Genomic DNA, 16,653 nt, shown 5'->3' on the forward strand with positions numbered 1-16,653 from the left:
GTTCTTCAGAAATGAAGAAGAAATAATACTACCTCGAATAAACAAAAAAAAAAAAAAATAAGAGAAGTTATCATTGGCAGGTAGATCCTATGAGAAATTTTAAATATTTCAGACATACATATGTTTATGTAGATCAATGAAATGGAGTGGTGAGTCCAGAAATCAAACCCCACAAATATATTCAAAATACATTCAACTTATTTTTGACAAAGGTGCAAAGGCAATTCAATGAAAAAGGATTATGTTTTTAATAAATATTGCTGTAACAACTGAATGATCAGATATTTTATTTGTTTAGTTGCCATGTTTGTTTTTTGCTTTTTGTTTAGGGAAATATTTGTTTTGATTTGTTTTGTTTTGTTTTAGGGGATTGAGAGAGGAGATTGGGGTGTTTTGTTTCGTTTTGTTTCTAGAAACCTAACACATGAAAATGTGATGATCTGGCTGGAGTTCAAAACATAGATGAAGAAAGATTTGCAATTATTTCAGCAAGAAGATAAAAGGTCTGTATTACTTTCAAGGTGTGTTTTTGTGATAGAATTTATAGTATTTCATGACCTATTAGTTGAGGAGAAGGAAGTGAAGGGAGAAGACTAACTTCTGGCTTAGGAGCCTATTTTTTAATAGTATAATAAATAAAATAGGGTGTTCAGCAGTAATAAAGGAAGAAGCTTTTAAGAATAGAATATAATTTTATTTGGGATAGGTGTATGTGAGATGGCTTCCAGATATCAATGAGGAAATATATGAAAATATGTAGAAATGTATATCTAGTGGACAATTGAAAATAAATGTCCGCAACAGTATTAGTTTCATGTTGCAGTTTAACAAATTATTACAAACTTGGTGGCTTAAAGCAACAAACGTGTTATCTCAGCATTTCCATGGGTCAGGAGTCCAGCACCACTGCTTAACTAGAGCATAAAAAGCAGAGTGATTACTCACAAACTGATACCTTAATGTATGGCAGACAATACCTGAGGACTCCCTAAAATACATGGTAGTAGGAAATATTGCTGATGGGACTCTGATATCATAGCCATGAAGGTAGGGGCTGGAAATATGAAAAAAATTAGAGATTTCCTATTAATATTGTTATACTCAAGCTAGTTAGATGGAAAAGCACCATACTCTGAGTTTGAATCATGAGTCCTTTATTAATTAGTGGGTGACTGAGAGACGGCTAATGCTCAAAATTCTCTCAGCCCCGAGGAGGGGGCTGGATTCCTTTTTATACCTTGCTTAAGGTAGGGGAGAGGGAGCCTAGCTGAAGCAGAATTTACAGAAGCAGAACAAGCAAGTTAGATGAGGAGGCTGGTAACTAGGAGGAAGGAGGTTCTCATGATTGTTGATTTCCAAGGAGGATATACACAAGCGGTTCCCATGATTGTCAGTTACCAAGGTGGGTATTCAGTACTTGTCACATAATCAATCAAGGCAGGGGCATTCACAATAGCAAGTGGGCTCACAAAGCAGGATATGGTTACAAAGGTTATATGTTTCTATTGTTCTAAGTACAACATGAGCCAACACAGTAGCAAGACCCAGGAATGCACTTAAGGGAGAAATGGCAGGAGGGGAGAGGCAGAGGTTAAGATGGAGTCTGTCTGGCTAACACAGGGTAGGTTAGCACAATATGACTTCATTGCTAACCATATGAGACCCGTGATAGTTTGATTACATAAATAACTGCTGGAAAAAATAAATACTATTTTTTTAATAAGAAGGGGAACTAGGGGTGATTAACATGCTATTGTAAAAACAAAATGATGAGACACAAACCAGGAATATAATTGTTAAAGAAGAAAAAGGACAAAAATGATAAAGTGATATAACCTTAGCTTCTACAGAGAGATTAAATAGAATGCTGGGTGAGTCTACTTCCAAACACACACTTCTATAGGTTTTACCAATAGTAAGAATTTAGTAGGCGAAGTTGGTTACACAAATGATGAAAAAACTGAAAAGTCAAATGAAAGAAGATGAGACAAACAAAAGATCAGCAACCTCAAGAAGCCCCTACTATTCCCAGGGTTCAAAGGATACCAGGGAGAGGTGGTGTTATTATAATACAAAAATGTTATAGACTGGGTGTATATAGAAATACAACAGAAATGTATTTCTCACAGATCTAGAGACTGGGAAGTTTAAGATAAGACCACCAGCATGGTCGGTGAGGATCCTATTCCTATTTACAGATGGCCTTCTTCTGCTTATATCTTCACACAGCAGAGGGGAAGAAAGAGAGAGAGTGAGAGGAGAGAGCCAGAGAAAGAGTCCCTCCTGTCTTTTCTTAGGAGAATAATTCCATTGTGAGGGCTCCACCCTCATGATGTAATTACCTCTCAAAGTCCACCCCCACCATCTCCAAATACCATCACATTAAGAATTAGGGTTTCAAAACATGAATTTTGAGAAGACATGCCCATTCTGCCTATAACATGCTGGAAACTGAAACTGTGGGGGAGGAGCTCTATCTGGCATTGGAGCCAGATAGAATAGAGGAAACTCAGTAGCTGCTGGAGGTGCTGCTTAAGGCAAAAGGAGACAGTAAGATCAACTCTCCACCTTCTCTCACTTCTTCCACTGGCCCAGGCTACCTGGAAACACATAGGCAATCCTGGGAAAAGCATCCTTTGTCATGGAGGGGGTTGTTAGAGAAAAGAGAAGGGAAAAGGAAGGAGTCTGAGATACAGAGCTGATGAAGACCAGATGAAGACTGGAAAGAGGCAGGCCACACAAAAACGAGGCCTTTTTCAATTTGAAATCTCTATATTTAACAAAAACAGTCTTCAAATTTTAAATAAGAACACTGTTGCAATAATGTCACTGGCCTGAGTACAAATGAGGTGAGATTAAAAAATGAAATTCTTGTTTGCACATGACTTCAGAAATCTGCCTTTCTAGTCTCATATTATTTCAAACTAACAGTCCTGAGATTTTAACTGTAAGAAGCAAAATTCTTTTCTAAGAAGTAATTAAAATCATGCAGCTGATTAAATAAAAGCAGACTAGAAAATAAGCACAATTTTAGTATAGTGAGCTTTTGAATTTGCTGCAAAAATGTATCCATGGGGAAAGCACATTTGCTATGAATTAATCCCCAATGTGCTTTAAATGAAAATTATTTCTAAACAAATCTAGTTTTTAAATGGTCATTAAACTTTCCCTTGAATAAAATATCCATTTATTTAAACACTGCTGCTAAATGTTCATGGAAAAAAAACTTAACATGGAATCTGGAATAGCATCTAATTGAAACAGAGGACAAGTGCCAATGTTGTATTCCTCACTGCCACTAACTGGGTATGCAAACTTCGGTAGATCAATTATCAGAGGATGACTCAGCTTTCCCTTGCAGTACTTAAGAATAAATAGTCCTGTCCTACCAAACACACAGTTGTATTGAGGTTCAAAATAATTCAATATTTTAAAAGTACCACATATAAAAACACATTGTAAAATTTCTGCTAAGTCATAAAGTAGCAACAATAATTCAAAATGGGAATGTAAATTAGTTCAACCTCTATGGTAAACAATATGGAGATTTCTCAAAGAACTAAAAATAGTATTACCATTTCACCCAGCAATCCCACTACTGGGTATCTACCCAAAGGAAAAGAAATCTTCTTATCAAAAAGACACCTGTACCCCTATGTTTATCACAGAATTATTCATAATAGCAAAGTCATGGAATCAACCTAAGCATCCATCAATGGTGTAATGGATAAAGAAAATGTGGTACATGCACCATGGTATACTATGCCGCTGTAATAAAGAATGAAATCACGTCCTTTGCAGCAACGTGGATATAGCTGGAGGCCATTATCCTAAATGAATAAACACAGAAACAAAAAATAAAGTACTTCACGTTCTAGATTATAAGTGGGAGCTAAACAATGGGTACACATTAACCTAAAGATGAAAACAATAGATAGTGGGGGCTTCAAAAGCAGGGAGAGCAGGAACAGGGTGAGGATGAAAAATTTACAGTACTATGTTCACGTTTGAGTGACGGAGTCACTAGAAGCCTAACCCCAGCACTACACAATAAACCCATGTAACAAACCTGCACATGTACCCCCTGAATCTACAATTTTAATAAGAAGAGCTTTTTAACAAACTTCTAAAATAATGTAGCTCACATCCACTATTTATTTAAAAAGTAACGTTCAGGAGGAGTACTTATATAAATTAATTGAACTGGGGAAAAAAAGTGATTCCCTAGAATATTGTAACCATTAAAATTTCCTTAAAAAAAATCCCATAACTTTAGAGCCAATCAAATTTATCCTATTTGCCAGATAAGTGTTGAAAATATCAACTGTATAATAATATAACAATTATTATTATTATTATTAATTTATTTTGTTCATTGTGGCTTTTTTTAGGTCAACATGCACAATTTTTTTGAAATAAGATCAATGTTATCATCAACCATTGAGACTGAAGGAAATGAAAACAACGATCTATTTAAATTGAAGAGATTCTTCCAATATTGAATAATCATTAAATATATACAGCATTGCATATGGAATAAGAACAGTTCTGTGTCATTTGACAATATTATCTTATTTTAGTCTAAAACAATAACAAAAGGAAAAATTTCCTAACATAAATAAACACTGTAGATGCAACACATTAACAGAAGGGCCAAGGAACACCAAGAGCTCAAATTCCAACCAGCGATGTGCAATCATAGATGGGCTTGTAAGCCCCATGCCAAGACTCCAGCAGTACATACATTTCCATTTATTAAACCATATTATGTAAACATCATCATTACTTAGGCTGGGCTCGGTGGCTCACACCTGTAATCCCAGCACTTTGGGAGGCTAAGGTGGGTGGATCACAGGGTCAGAAGTTTGAGAGCAGCCTGGCCAATGTGGTGAAACTCCATCTCTATCAAAAAAAAAAAAAAAAAAATGAACTGGGTATGGTGAGGCATACCTGTATTCCCAGTTACTTGGGAGGCTGAAGCAGAAGAATCGTTTGAACCTGGGAGGTGGAGGTTGCAGTGAGCAGCGATTGCGGCACTGCACTCCGGCCTGGGCTTCAAAGTGAGATTCCATCTCAAAAAAAAATTACTTAAATAAAATAATCTGATCCCTTGCAGTATATATTTACTCTTCTTTTTCTGAGATCTAAAGTAGATGGCATTTCTCATTATACTCTATCTAATTTTATAGCATTGTTCTTCAAATATTTGATGACAGAACTGCTTTGTGTGGGTTTTTTTTATGTTTTGCTTTATTCTGAATTACCATCTTAAGCAAGATGTTCTTTGAAAAACATTTGGGGAATACATCTTTGAAACCATTGGTGTACTTGTGTGTTGGCTGCTTTGAGAGTACACTCATTGGAAAAAAATGTGCCATGCCTTACTCATTGGTGTGTGTGCAATATTGTGCCTAGAACCGTGCAATGTACACAAAAGGTCGTAGTTAACTTAAAAAATATGAGTCAGGGAATTCTGTCCCTTTTCTGGAGAATTTGATAGGCACAGTATTTTGAGATATCACAATTTAATGTCTAAAAAGACTAAGAACTTCAAAACACTACCATGTAAGAATTCAAAGTATAATGCAAAGAATATGAGTTTAAACTTAAAGGACTTAAAAACTATAAGGTAGTTTGTTGTTTGTTTGTTTGAGACGGAGTCTCTGTCGCCAGGCTGGAATGCAGTGGCACCATCTCAGCTCACTGCTGCAACCTCTGTCTCCTGGGTTCAACTAATTCTCCTGCCGCAGCCTCCCAAGTAGCTGGGACTACAGGCAAGCACCACCACGCCCTGCTAATTTTTGTATTTTTAGTAGAGATGAGGTTTCATTAGGTTCGCCAGGACGGTCTCGATCTCTTGACCTTATAATCCACCCACCTTGGCCTCCCAAAGTGCTGGGATTACAGGTGTGAGCCACTGTGCCCAATCAAGATTTTTTTTCATTGCATAGTTTAATATCACCATGTAATTAATATAATAAAACATTATTTTTATTTTTTATCTTTTACATAGAGATTGGTTATAAAATAGTTGTTAAATTGTACAGACTTTGATTTTATTTTAAATTAAAAATATAGGGTAAAAAGTTTAAAGACTTCTATTTTGTTTTAATTTGCAGATATTGAGTATGGAATAAAGAATGAAGTATTCAGCGTTAAGAACTGTGGCATTCCAACACTCTCTCCAATATGGCTAAAACTGAAAGGACTGAAAACACCAAGTGTTGGTGAGCATGTGAGCAACTGAAATGCTCATGTATTGATAGGAGAAAGGAAACCAGAAAAACCACCTGGGAAACTACTTCAGTATCTAAAACATATAAACATAATATACATCTCAAAAATTCCGTCTCAGGATATATGTCCAGTGAAAATAAGTGCACATGTCCACCATACAATATGGGCAATTTGTAATAGTCAAAAAGAGGAATAACCAGAATATCCATTAAAATAAATAGATACATTGTTGTTTATTATTCATACAAGAAATTCTAAACAACAAAGAGAAAGAATGAACTACTGCTATATATAATGACATGGAGAAATTTCACAGACATAATGTCATGTCTGTGACATGATGGAACAGACTAGCCCTCCCAGTGTAAACAACTCTATATTCAAAATAGTTGATGTAATTTCTCAGAGGTTAGACAACAGACAGCAAAGTACTGTGATTCATGAAAACAAGGGGTAAAATGAGATGAGCCCCTAAACTGCCCCATGACTATACATACTCTGTGGAGTCTGCAAGAACATATTGTTCATGGTTATCTCACTAAGCCTAGGGGATAGAAACTGGAATTTAGGGCTACTGAGGAGATTGCAATTTGCTGTGCAGGGTACAAGAGAAAAAGCATCTCTGAGAAAGAAGAAGGAGGTCTAATTAAGATGATTAGATGATTGATCACCTAAACTGGAACACTGGAGAGTGAAGGAAGAGACAAGCTATTAATTATTATGCCAGGATTACACATATGAATAGAACCTGTCTTTGGCAGGTAGGTATAATCAATCCACTACCACATTCTCCTTGCTATCAACAAGGGATTTCTGTTGAAGATTGGTTCTAAACAGTTTTCTGGAACACACAGGTTGCCTTTGTTCTGCCAACCCCACAGAGACCACGGCAGTGCTTCTCTCATACTCTGTTTTCAGGGTGCAACTAGTTCTCTTCCAGAAATGCAGCCACTTCTCCAAACCTCTAGCATCATTCACATATTTTACCTAATCTGTTTCTATGAACCCTTTTAGAGAGTGGTGATGGTTGTACAATTCTGTAAATATAGTAAAAACTATAAACCATACATTTTTAAATGATGAATTTCACGGTATGTGGATTATACATCAATAAAGCTTTAAAAAATACATTGTGCTGAGCATAATACACAAACTCGAACGTTTTACCAGGTAACTTCGGTTTTGGAACCTCAGGTAATCTCCACCTGGGTCATGCTCCTCTAAATTTGGATCTCAGAAAATGCCAGGGAAAAATCAGAATTTCTTTCTTATAAGGCCGGCCCTTAGCTTCTCATGCAAATTGGTTCAGCAACAATTTCTGTATACCAGGAGATATGTAACAGTGGTTTTCAAATTTCAGTACATATTCATTAGAAATATCTGGAGGACTTATTAAACAGTAGCTAGTTTCTGATCCCATAGGTCTAGGAAGGGTTTCAAAATTTGCAATACTAATAAGTTCACAAGTAATGCTTACACTGCTGGTCCAGGGACTGCGCTTTGAGAATCACCATGCTAAGACTTCATGTACCGAAAAATAAGCAATTAAATACAAAAGGTTACTTATACTCTTCTGCCAGGTGACTGTTTGTCTTATATTTGCAAAGCTAAGAGCCTTCCTGTGCTCAGGTGACCCTTCTCAATATCAAAAGAAAAAAAAATCAGCATCTCTAAGTTATAATATTAAAATTGAACCTGAAAAAGAGGAAAAACATATTTCAGGTGATAAATGAGAAAATCAACCTTGTAATGACATTGCAACATCTGGGAGGACATGTTGGAAGTTGATGGTTTTAGGTGAGAGGAAAGTAGTTAATAGTTCAGATTTCTGAGTGAGACTTTCTTTGGAGCACTGCTTCAGTGAAGGACAACTGAGAACCAGGGACTGTGCTTATAAGAAGCTCCATAGTTAGGGGAGTTAAGGAAGGGAGCAAGAGAGTGGGTAATTTAGAAGCAAATGCAGAGTAGGATGGTACTAGGCAAGCAGGCAAAGCCATGTTAACAAGCAGCCAACAGTGTAAAAGGCAGAAGTATGGTCTGAAAAGGGAGTCTTGGATTTTTAAAATACAGAACAAGGTGATTTTGGAGCTGGCAGCAACCTAAATGATGACATAAGGCGAAGTTTTTTAAAAAATATTTGCCCATTTCCCTTAGTTAGAAATGGGCATATTTCTTAGTTTACATATCAACAAAATATCATGCAAGTTAAGCACTAAAGTGAAAGATTTTTGTTTGTGTGTGTGTGTGTGTGTGTGTGTGTGTGTGTTGTTTTTGTTTTGTTTCATTATATTTTTTGTTTTGAGATGGATTCTCACTCTGTCACCCTGGCTGGAGTGCAGTGGCGTTATCTCAGCTCCCTGCAACCTCTGCCTCCCAGGTTCAAGCCATTTTCCCTCCTTAGCCTCCCGTACCCGGGACTACAGGCACACACTACCACACCTGGCTAATTTTTGTACTTTTAACAGAGACCGGGTTTCTCCATGTTGGCCAGGCTGGTCTCGAACTCCTGACCTCAGGTGATCCACCAGCCTCACCCTCCCAAAGTGTTGGGATTACAGGCATGAGCCACCATGCCCAGATTAAAGTGAAAGTTTTCTTTTTTTTTTTTTTTTTTTGAGACGGAGTTTCGCTCTTGATACCCAGGCTGGAGCGCAATGGCGCGATCTCGGCTCACCGCAACCTCCGCCTCCTGGGTTCAGGCAATTCTCCTGCCTCAGTCTCCTGAGTAGCTGGGATTACAGGCACGCGCCACCGTGCCCAGCTAATTTTTTGTATTTTTAGTAGAGATGGGGTTTCACCATGTTGACCAGGATGGTCTCGATCTCTCGACCTCGTGATCCACCCGCCTCGGCCTCCCAAAGTGCTGGGATTACAGGCTTGAGCCACCGCGCCCGGCCTAAAGTGAAAGTTTTTAAAGTAAATGCACTCTCTATTTTCTACTTCATTTGGGCAAGTAATGGGTCAATGACACGAACTTGAAAAACCACTGGTCCAGTTTAGCCTACTTGTTTCACTGAGGAAGGTAAGGCTGAAAGCATACAGGACCATGGCAAATCCAATATTCACATGAAGGATCCTGACATTTAGTCTACCGTAAGGCCAGTTAAAGCATCCTGGGGAAGGCATTTGTCATGGCCTTGAGTTTATAAAACACCTCAGGCTTAAATGCTTTTCATATTTTAGCCTTTGAATGTTTATTGTTAATTGTGACAATGTATATAAACATTGAGATTTCTGTTCCACCTACCACAAAAATTAGTCTATTAAAAATACATGAATACAGTTTACAAGTACACTAGCTTGATGCGAGGTACCATTGATTTTGTTTGTCTACTTAATTGTGTTTTCTAAATACTAGCTCTGGACCTCCTAACAGGTAGCCTTCACTAATCCCCAAAAGTTCTGATCCTTCGCTCTTTCCACTCTATTGCTCTAGTCTCCAGTTACTTGGCAAGAAGAAGAATAGAGGGGAAACGCTGGAATCCAAGAAATCTGGTTCAAAAATAAATTGTGCAATTTTTAGCTGTGACATATTGTACACAGAGGTCCTCTGACCTCTGTTATCTCCGTTTTTCTCATGTCTAAAATCTAAACAATACGGCCAACTTTATGTTATATCTAAATGAAATACTGCAATACAGTACTGCATAAACATACATTTATTTATTCTCTTACCCAGACAAGGCAGCTTAGTGCCTGGCATAAAGAGTCATTCAATGAACACTGCTGCCTACCTACACTCATGACTGCATCCCTCCAAGCTGCTGTTATCCCAACAATTAAGTCTTGCTCTAAATTCAGCCTCTACTCTTATACCTAAGCCAAAGCTAGCATGAGTGACTTGAGAGTCTACTGAAGAGAAGAAAAAAACCTGATTTTCTCTGAACAACACATTCCTCCAGGAGATTTATCATTAGAAAGACCAGTAAAGAGAGGATCAGGGCTAGCTGAAAATAATTTTTCAATATGGTAAATAGATATTACGAGAATTTCTCTTTGAAAGGACTTGGTTTAAACCTCTTTTTATACATATTACTTCACAATAGTTGACATTTTACATCTGTTTATTGATCTAACCCTTCCTACCCAACTGTAAACATCTTGAGGGTGAGGTCTGTATTCTCTTTTTCTTAGACTTCTCCAGTGGCCCTCATCCCAATTGTCTTCCTACAGAAAACTATTAATTGAGTGTGTTGCATCAGTAAGATTGGGTTTTATTCAGGTTTAGGGTGAAGAATGGTGCATAAAGTTTTCTCTCTGATGCTGTTCTTAGCGGACAGCAGCAACCAATCCATTATAGGAATGAACAAACAGCCTGAATTCTGTAAAAGTGTCCAGGGAAATACTACCTATGGGGTCTTCTCAATAGAGATTTGGGCAAACTAAAAATAAAACCAGTGCTACAGTCCCTCTGTCCCAACAGCTTCAAGAACGTGCTTTGATTTGAAACAGATGGATTTGCTTTGAGAGCAATACTCCTGACAGCTAAAACATAAAACAAATATCCTTTCTGATACTTTAGAATACTCAAGGCCCAGGATTCAGGAAAAGACATGGAAAAATGTCATCAACCGTTTAAAAAGTTTCCAGAATAAAATTGCTAATGCTGTATAGCTTGATTCATGTAAATATTTTTAGGGGCAACAATCTAGACTCCTTTTCATCCCTCAGTACTGTAATAAATCAGAGGTAAAAAGACTATAAGTCCCTAGAATTCAATTGATAATTTGTGGACACCCATTATAAGCTGTCTGCAGTTCACTGAATTCTCAGAGAGAGGCCTCATCTGATTTCTTCCTTGTAATCATTCTGGGAGATACTAGTGTTTTATTTATATTTCATAAACAAGGAAACTGAGTGAAGGAAAGGAACTTTTCTATAGTCATCACCCAAGGTTAATCCTTCCACATTTTAAACTGTTTTATTTTTAAATCATGCAGTTTCTCTACAGCTCTTTGGCATTATATTGTTCCGATTTTCGTTTATTCTGTCTTGGTGTTCAAGGAAAATATTGCAAATGAGGTACTTTCCTCTAGCATAGTTACCATGTGATGGCAAATTCCACCTTGAATCAGAGCAGCAGGAAAAATAACAAAGGAAGATTCACAAAGAACATCTGCTGATGATAACAAAGGCTATGGAGAGGCTGGAATGGAAAATTCTGGGCACAAGGCTTGAGCTTCCCTTAAAAACTACACAGCACTTTATGCATGGATTTCTTAACAATTTTTCCTTCAGTCATCGGGACATGGCAAATCTAGAATGTAAACTGTAGTAAGCAATTTTAGGTGAGCTATTGGTAAAAAATGACCTGAGAGTTTGCATGTGCTGCCACAATTTATATACAACCTGGAAATGTTATGATACAGCACTAAATAAGAATGGCTTAGCTAAATAGTGTGTGTAAGCAATGACTTCCACTGTCTTTATGTCTTCACAACAGCAGCAGATGCCTACCAGGATTGATTCATGCCATTCTGTTATAATGGGGCTATTTTCACAAGCTTTCCTATTGCCTCAGTAATGCCAATCCAACTATATTGCTTTGATTTAATTAAGCTTTTTCAATTACAGTCTAAATCTTACATCCTTCATGCCAATTTTCATAACTATCAGCTTTAATCTGACATTTCAGAAGACAGAATTTCAAATATCAAATATGCATTCCATATTTCTTATTTAAAAAAAAACTGTGCCAATACTGAAATTCCAGATTCATTTATTTGATCAAAAATTTAGTAATAAGCTGGTATTTTTTAAAAGCTTAAAGTTATTTGGGGAGCAACTGGGGAAAATTTAATTATGAACTAGAAGTTAGGTGACAAGAAATTATATTAATTTTATTAGGTATCATTGTAACATTGTGGCTTGTAGAGAAAAGTATGTTTAGGAAATACCGAAGTATTTACAGATAAAGCATAATAATATATGCTGCTTATTTAGTATGATTCCAATAAAAATTATGTGTATATATAGAAAGATAGATGTCTTTTATGGCAATCTATAAACATCTATAGATATATGATATATATATCAATCTGTATATGATGGATTGCTACATATTTATAGACAATAATATCAACTAAGAAAATAATAGAAAATATAAAACATTAAATGTAGGTCATGGTTACTGTGCTAATGGTATCCATTTTGTGCAGATGTATTGATTGTATCAATTTGTCTCTTTTTTATATTTGCATATCTTCATATTAAAATGTTGGGGGGGAAATTATTTTGTACTACTTGCCAGGGGCTGTGGCACTGAAGTTGCAAAAAGAATAAAACTAAGTCCCGGACTTCACAGTTCGATAGTCTAATTAAAGATACATAAATATATATGATCACTGTAATTTGTAACGCACTAGTAGTAAGTAGCAAAATCTTGACAGCATAAACAGGAAGAGAATAAATTTTACTGAAAGATGTCAATCAAACATTTCTCAAAGGGACTGATGATTATATAGGGGTTAAAAATAACACACAAGCAGGAGGGCATGTAGGGGCACAACTGAAGAAACATAAAACAGCATACTCAGAGGGGTTGTGATGCAGGCGAACCCTAAAATATTCTGCTCTGCTCTGGAGGGTTTTCCGTTTCACTCAGGAAAGATTTCAAGAGCCAGCCAACAGTGAAGGGATGCAAGTTTATTTGAGCAACAGCATTAAGCAAAACGGTTTCACCATAGACAAAGCAGGGAGACCACATAGGCAGAATAGAGCAGAGTAGCACTCCTGGATTGTTGGCTAACTATATGTACACCTATTCGCAATTATATACTAATGAAGGAGTGGGTTATTCACAAACTTCCAGAGAAGGAGTGGGAAGTTCCCAGAACCATATTAGGTAACTTTCTGGTTGTTGCCATGGCATCATCTGCAAACTGCCACAGTACTGGTGAGAGTATCTTATGCAAATGCACTATAATTAGAGTAAATGAGCAAGTAGGTCAACTAGAGATCGCTTTTGTCGCCATCTTGGTCCTAGCTGATTTTGGGCAGTTTCTCTGCTACATCTTGTTTGGATTAGCAGGGTGGGAAAACAAGTCCTGCTTATCTCCTACCTCAGCTGGACCACAGTATGAATAGAGAGAGAAAGAAAGATGAGTCTGCAAAGACACAAGAAGGCTGGAGATTTGAAAAGAAGCAGGATACATTCTGCTAAACGTTTGCAACATTTTTCTAGAGTTAGTATGAATCCATTAAAAATCATGACAAAGGGATGTAGCCCAGGGAGGGCAAACCAAGGCAGGGTGGGGCACTGCCTCACTCGGGCAGTGCAACAGGCCAGAGGACCCCCCTCCTACACAATGGAGGCCATCAGGGACTTTTCCGGCCACTCTGTCACTCCAGTTCAGATACTGCACTGCTACCACAGACTTTACAGCCCACAGACCAGGAGATTCCCGCCCTGCCGACAAGAACCGCAGGTTTCCAGCACAAATCTGGGTGGCCGTTTTAACTGGTGCCTGGAACACCTGCAAGACAGAGCTGCCCATTCCCCTGAGAAAAATGGAGCTGAAGGCAGGGAGCCAAGTGATCTGGCTCAGCGAGTCCCACCCCCACAAAGACCAGCAAACTGAAACCCACTGGCTAGAGAGTTTCATCACAGCCAGCACAGCAGTTTGAGCTCGACCCAGGATACTCCAGCTTGGTGGGGAGCCATTACTGAGGCAGTCCGCCATTACTGAGGCAGTTCTAACCTTACTTGTGTGAAGAAAATCCCAAGGACATTTATGCAGAAGCTAGGCAGAGTCAGTGGCAGCTCAGCAACACCTCTGCAGGCAGACTGTGACTAGACTCCCTCCTTCCTGGGCAGGGCAACCCTGAAAAAAGGCAGCATCATCTCTATGGGCTGGACCAGTGGCATGATGTCTCACAGAAAGTTCTCCGCTCCCAGACATGGGTCCCTCAGCTTCCTGCCTCTGAAGTGCAGCAGCAGGCATCGTGGGAAGGTGAAGAGCTTCCCCAAGAATGACCCTTCCAAGCCGGTCCACCTCACAGCCTTCCTGGGATACAAGGCTGGCATGACCCATATTGTGTGGGAAGTCCACAGGCCAGGATCCAAGGTGAACAAGAAGGAGGTGGTAGAGGCTGTGACCATTGTGGAGATGCCACTCATGGTGGTTGTGGGATTGTGGGCCATGTGGAAACCCCTAGAGGCCTCCGGACCTTTAAGACCATCTTCACTGAGCACATCAGCAATGAGTGCCAGAGGCGTTTCTATAAGAACTAACATAAATCTAAGAAGAAGGCCTTCACCAAGTACTGCAATAAATGGCAGGATGAGGATGGCAAGAAGCAGCTAAAGAAGGACTTGAGCAGCATGAACAATTGCCCACACCCAGATGCGCCTGCTTCCTCTGCACCAGAAGAAAGCCCACCTGATGGAGATCCAGGTGAACAGAGGCACCGTGGCTGAGAAGCTGGACTGGGCCTGCAAAAGACTGGAGCAGCAGGTACCTATGAACCACGTGCTTGGGCAGGATGAGATGATCGATGTCATTGGGGTGACCAAGGGCAAAGGCTATAAAGGGGTCACCAGTCGTTGGCACACTAAGAAGCTGCCCCACAAGACCAACTGAGGCCTGCTCAAGGTGGCCTGTATTGGGGCATGGCATCCTGCCCATGTGGCCTTCTCTGTGGCATGCGCTGGGCAGAAAAGCTACCATCACTGCACTGAGATCAACAAGAAGATCTATAAGATCGGCCAGGGCTACCTTATCAAGGACGGCAAAGTGATCAAGAACAATGCCTCCACCAACTGTGACTTGTCTGACAAGAGCATCAACCCTCTGGGTGGCTTTGTCCACTATGGTGAAGTGACCAATGACTTTGTCATGCTGAAAGACTGTGTGGTGGGAACCAAGAAGTGAGTGCTCACCCTCCACAAGTCCTTGCTGGTGCAAACCAAGTGGTGGACTCTGGAGAAGATTGACCTTAAGTTCATTGACACCACCTCCAAGTTTGACCATGGCTGCTTCCAGACTATGGAGGAGAAGAAAGCATTCGTGGACCACTCAAGAAAGAATGAATTGAAAAGGAAGAAAGAGCTTAATGCCAGGAGCAGATTCTGCAGCTGGTGGGGTCTCAATAAAAGTTATTTTCCACTAGAAAAAAAAAGGCAGCACCACGTCAGGGACTTATAAATAAAGCCTACTCCCTGGGAAAGAGCACTTGGGAAAAGGGGCAGTTGTGAGTTCCGCTGTAGCAGACCTAAATGTCCTGCCCAGCAACTCTGAAGGGAGCACCGGAGCTTCCAGCACAGCACTTAAGTTCTGATAAGGGACAGACTGCCTCCTCTAGTGGCTCCCTGACCCCCATATATCCAAAGAGACACCTCATAAAGGAGAGCTCTGGCTGACACCTGGTGGGTATCCTTCTGGGAGGAAGCTGCCAGAGGAAGGAACATACAGCTGTCCTGTAGCCCCTGCACTTGATTTCAAGGCAAGCAGGATCTGGAGTGGACCTCCAGCACTCCTGTAACAGAGGGGCCTCTTAGAAGAAAAACTAAAAAACAGAAAGAAATAGCTTCAACATCAACAGAAAGGATGTCCACTCAGAGACCCCATCCGAAAGTCAACAACTTCAAAGACAAAATGTAGACAAATCCATGAAGATGGGAAGAAACCAGAGCAAAAAGTATGAAATCACCAAAAACCAGAACACCTCTCCTCCTCCAAGGGATCACAACTCCTCACCAGCAAGGGAACAAAACTGGATGGAGAATGAATTTGATGAATTGACAGAAGCAGGCTTCAGAAGGTGGGTAACAACAAACTTCTCTGAGCTAAAAGAACGTGTTCTAACTCAATGCAAAGAAACTAGGAACCATGAAAAAAGGTTAGACAAAATGTTAACTAGAATAACCAGCTTAGAGAAGAACATAAATGACTTGATGGAGCTGAAAAACACAGTACGAGAACTTCACGAAGCATACGCAAGTTTCAATAGCCAAATCAATCAAGCAGAAGAACATATATCAGAGATTGAAGATCAACTCAATGCAATAAAATGAGAGGCAAGACTAGAGAAAAAAGAGTGAAAAGAAATGAACAAAGCCTCCAAGAAATATGGGATTATGTGAAAAGATCTAATCTATGTTTGATTGGTGTACCTGAATGTGATGGGGAGAATGAATCCAAGCTGATAGACACTCTTCAGGATATTATCCAGGAGAACTTCCCCAATCTACCAAGGCAGGCTGACATTGAAATCCAGGAAATACAGAGAGCACCGCAAAGATATTCCTCAAGAAGAGCAACCCCAAGGCACATAATCTTCAGATTCACCAGGGTCGAAATGAAGAAAAAAATGCTAAGGGCAGCCAGAGAGAAAGGTCAAGTTACCCACAAAGGTAAGCCCATCAGACTTACAGCAGATCTCCTGGCAGAAACCCTACAAGCCAGAAGAGAGTGG

At 39.3% G+C, this 16,653-nt stretch overlaps 1 pseudogene; it reads left to right on the forward strand.

The window, feature by feature from the left end:
* Window positions 1-14,105: 14,105 nt before the first annotated feature.
* On the forward strand, window positions 14,106-15,292 carry LOC105715285 (large ribosomal subunit protein uL3-like; annotated as a pseudogene).
* The last annotated feature ends 1,361 nt before the right edge of the window (window positions 15,293-16,653 follow it).

This window comes from Aotus nancymaae, unplaced genomic scaffold, assembly GCF_030222135.1.
Source record: "Aotus nancymaae isolate 86718 unplaced genomic scaffold, 86718_ANA_hifiasm-v0.15.2.pri h1tg000014l, whole genome shotgun sequence".
In the NCBI taxonomy this organism is placed as follows: domain Eukaryota; kingdom Metazoa; phylum Chordata; class Mammalia; order Primates; family Aotidae; genus Aotus; species Aotus nancymaae.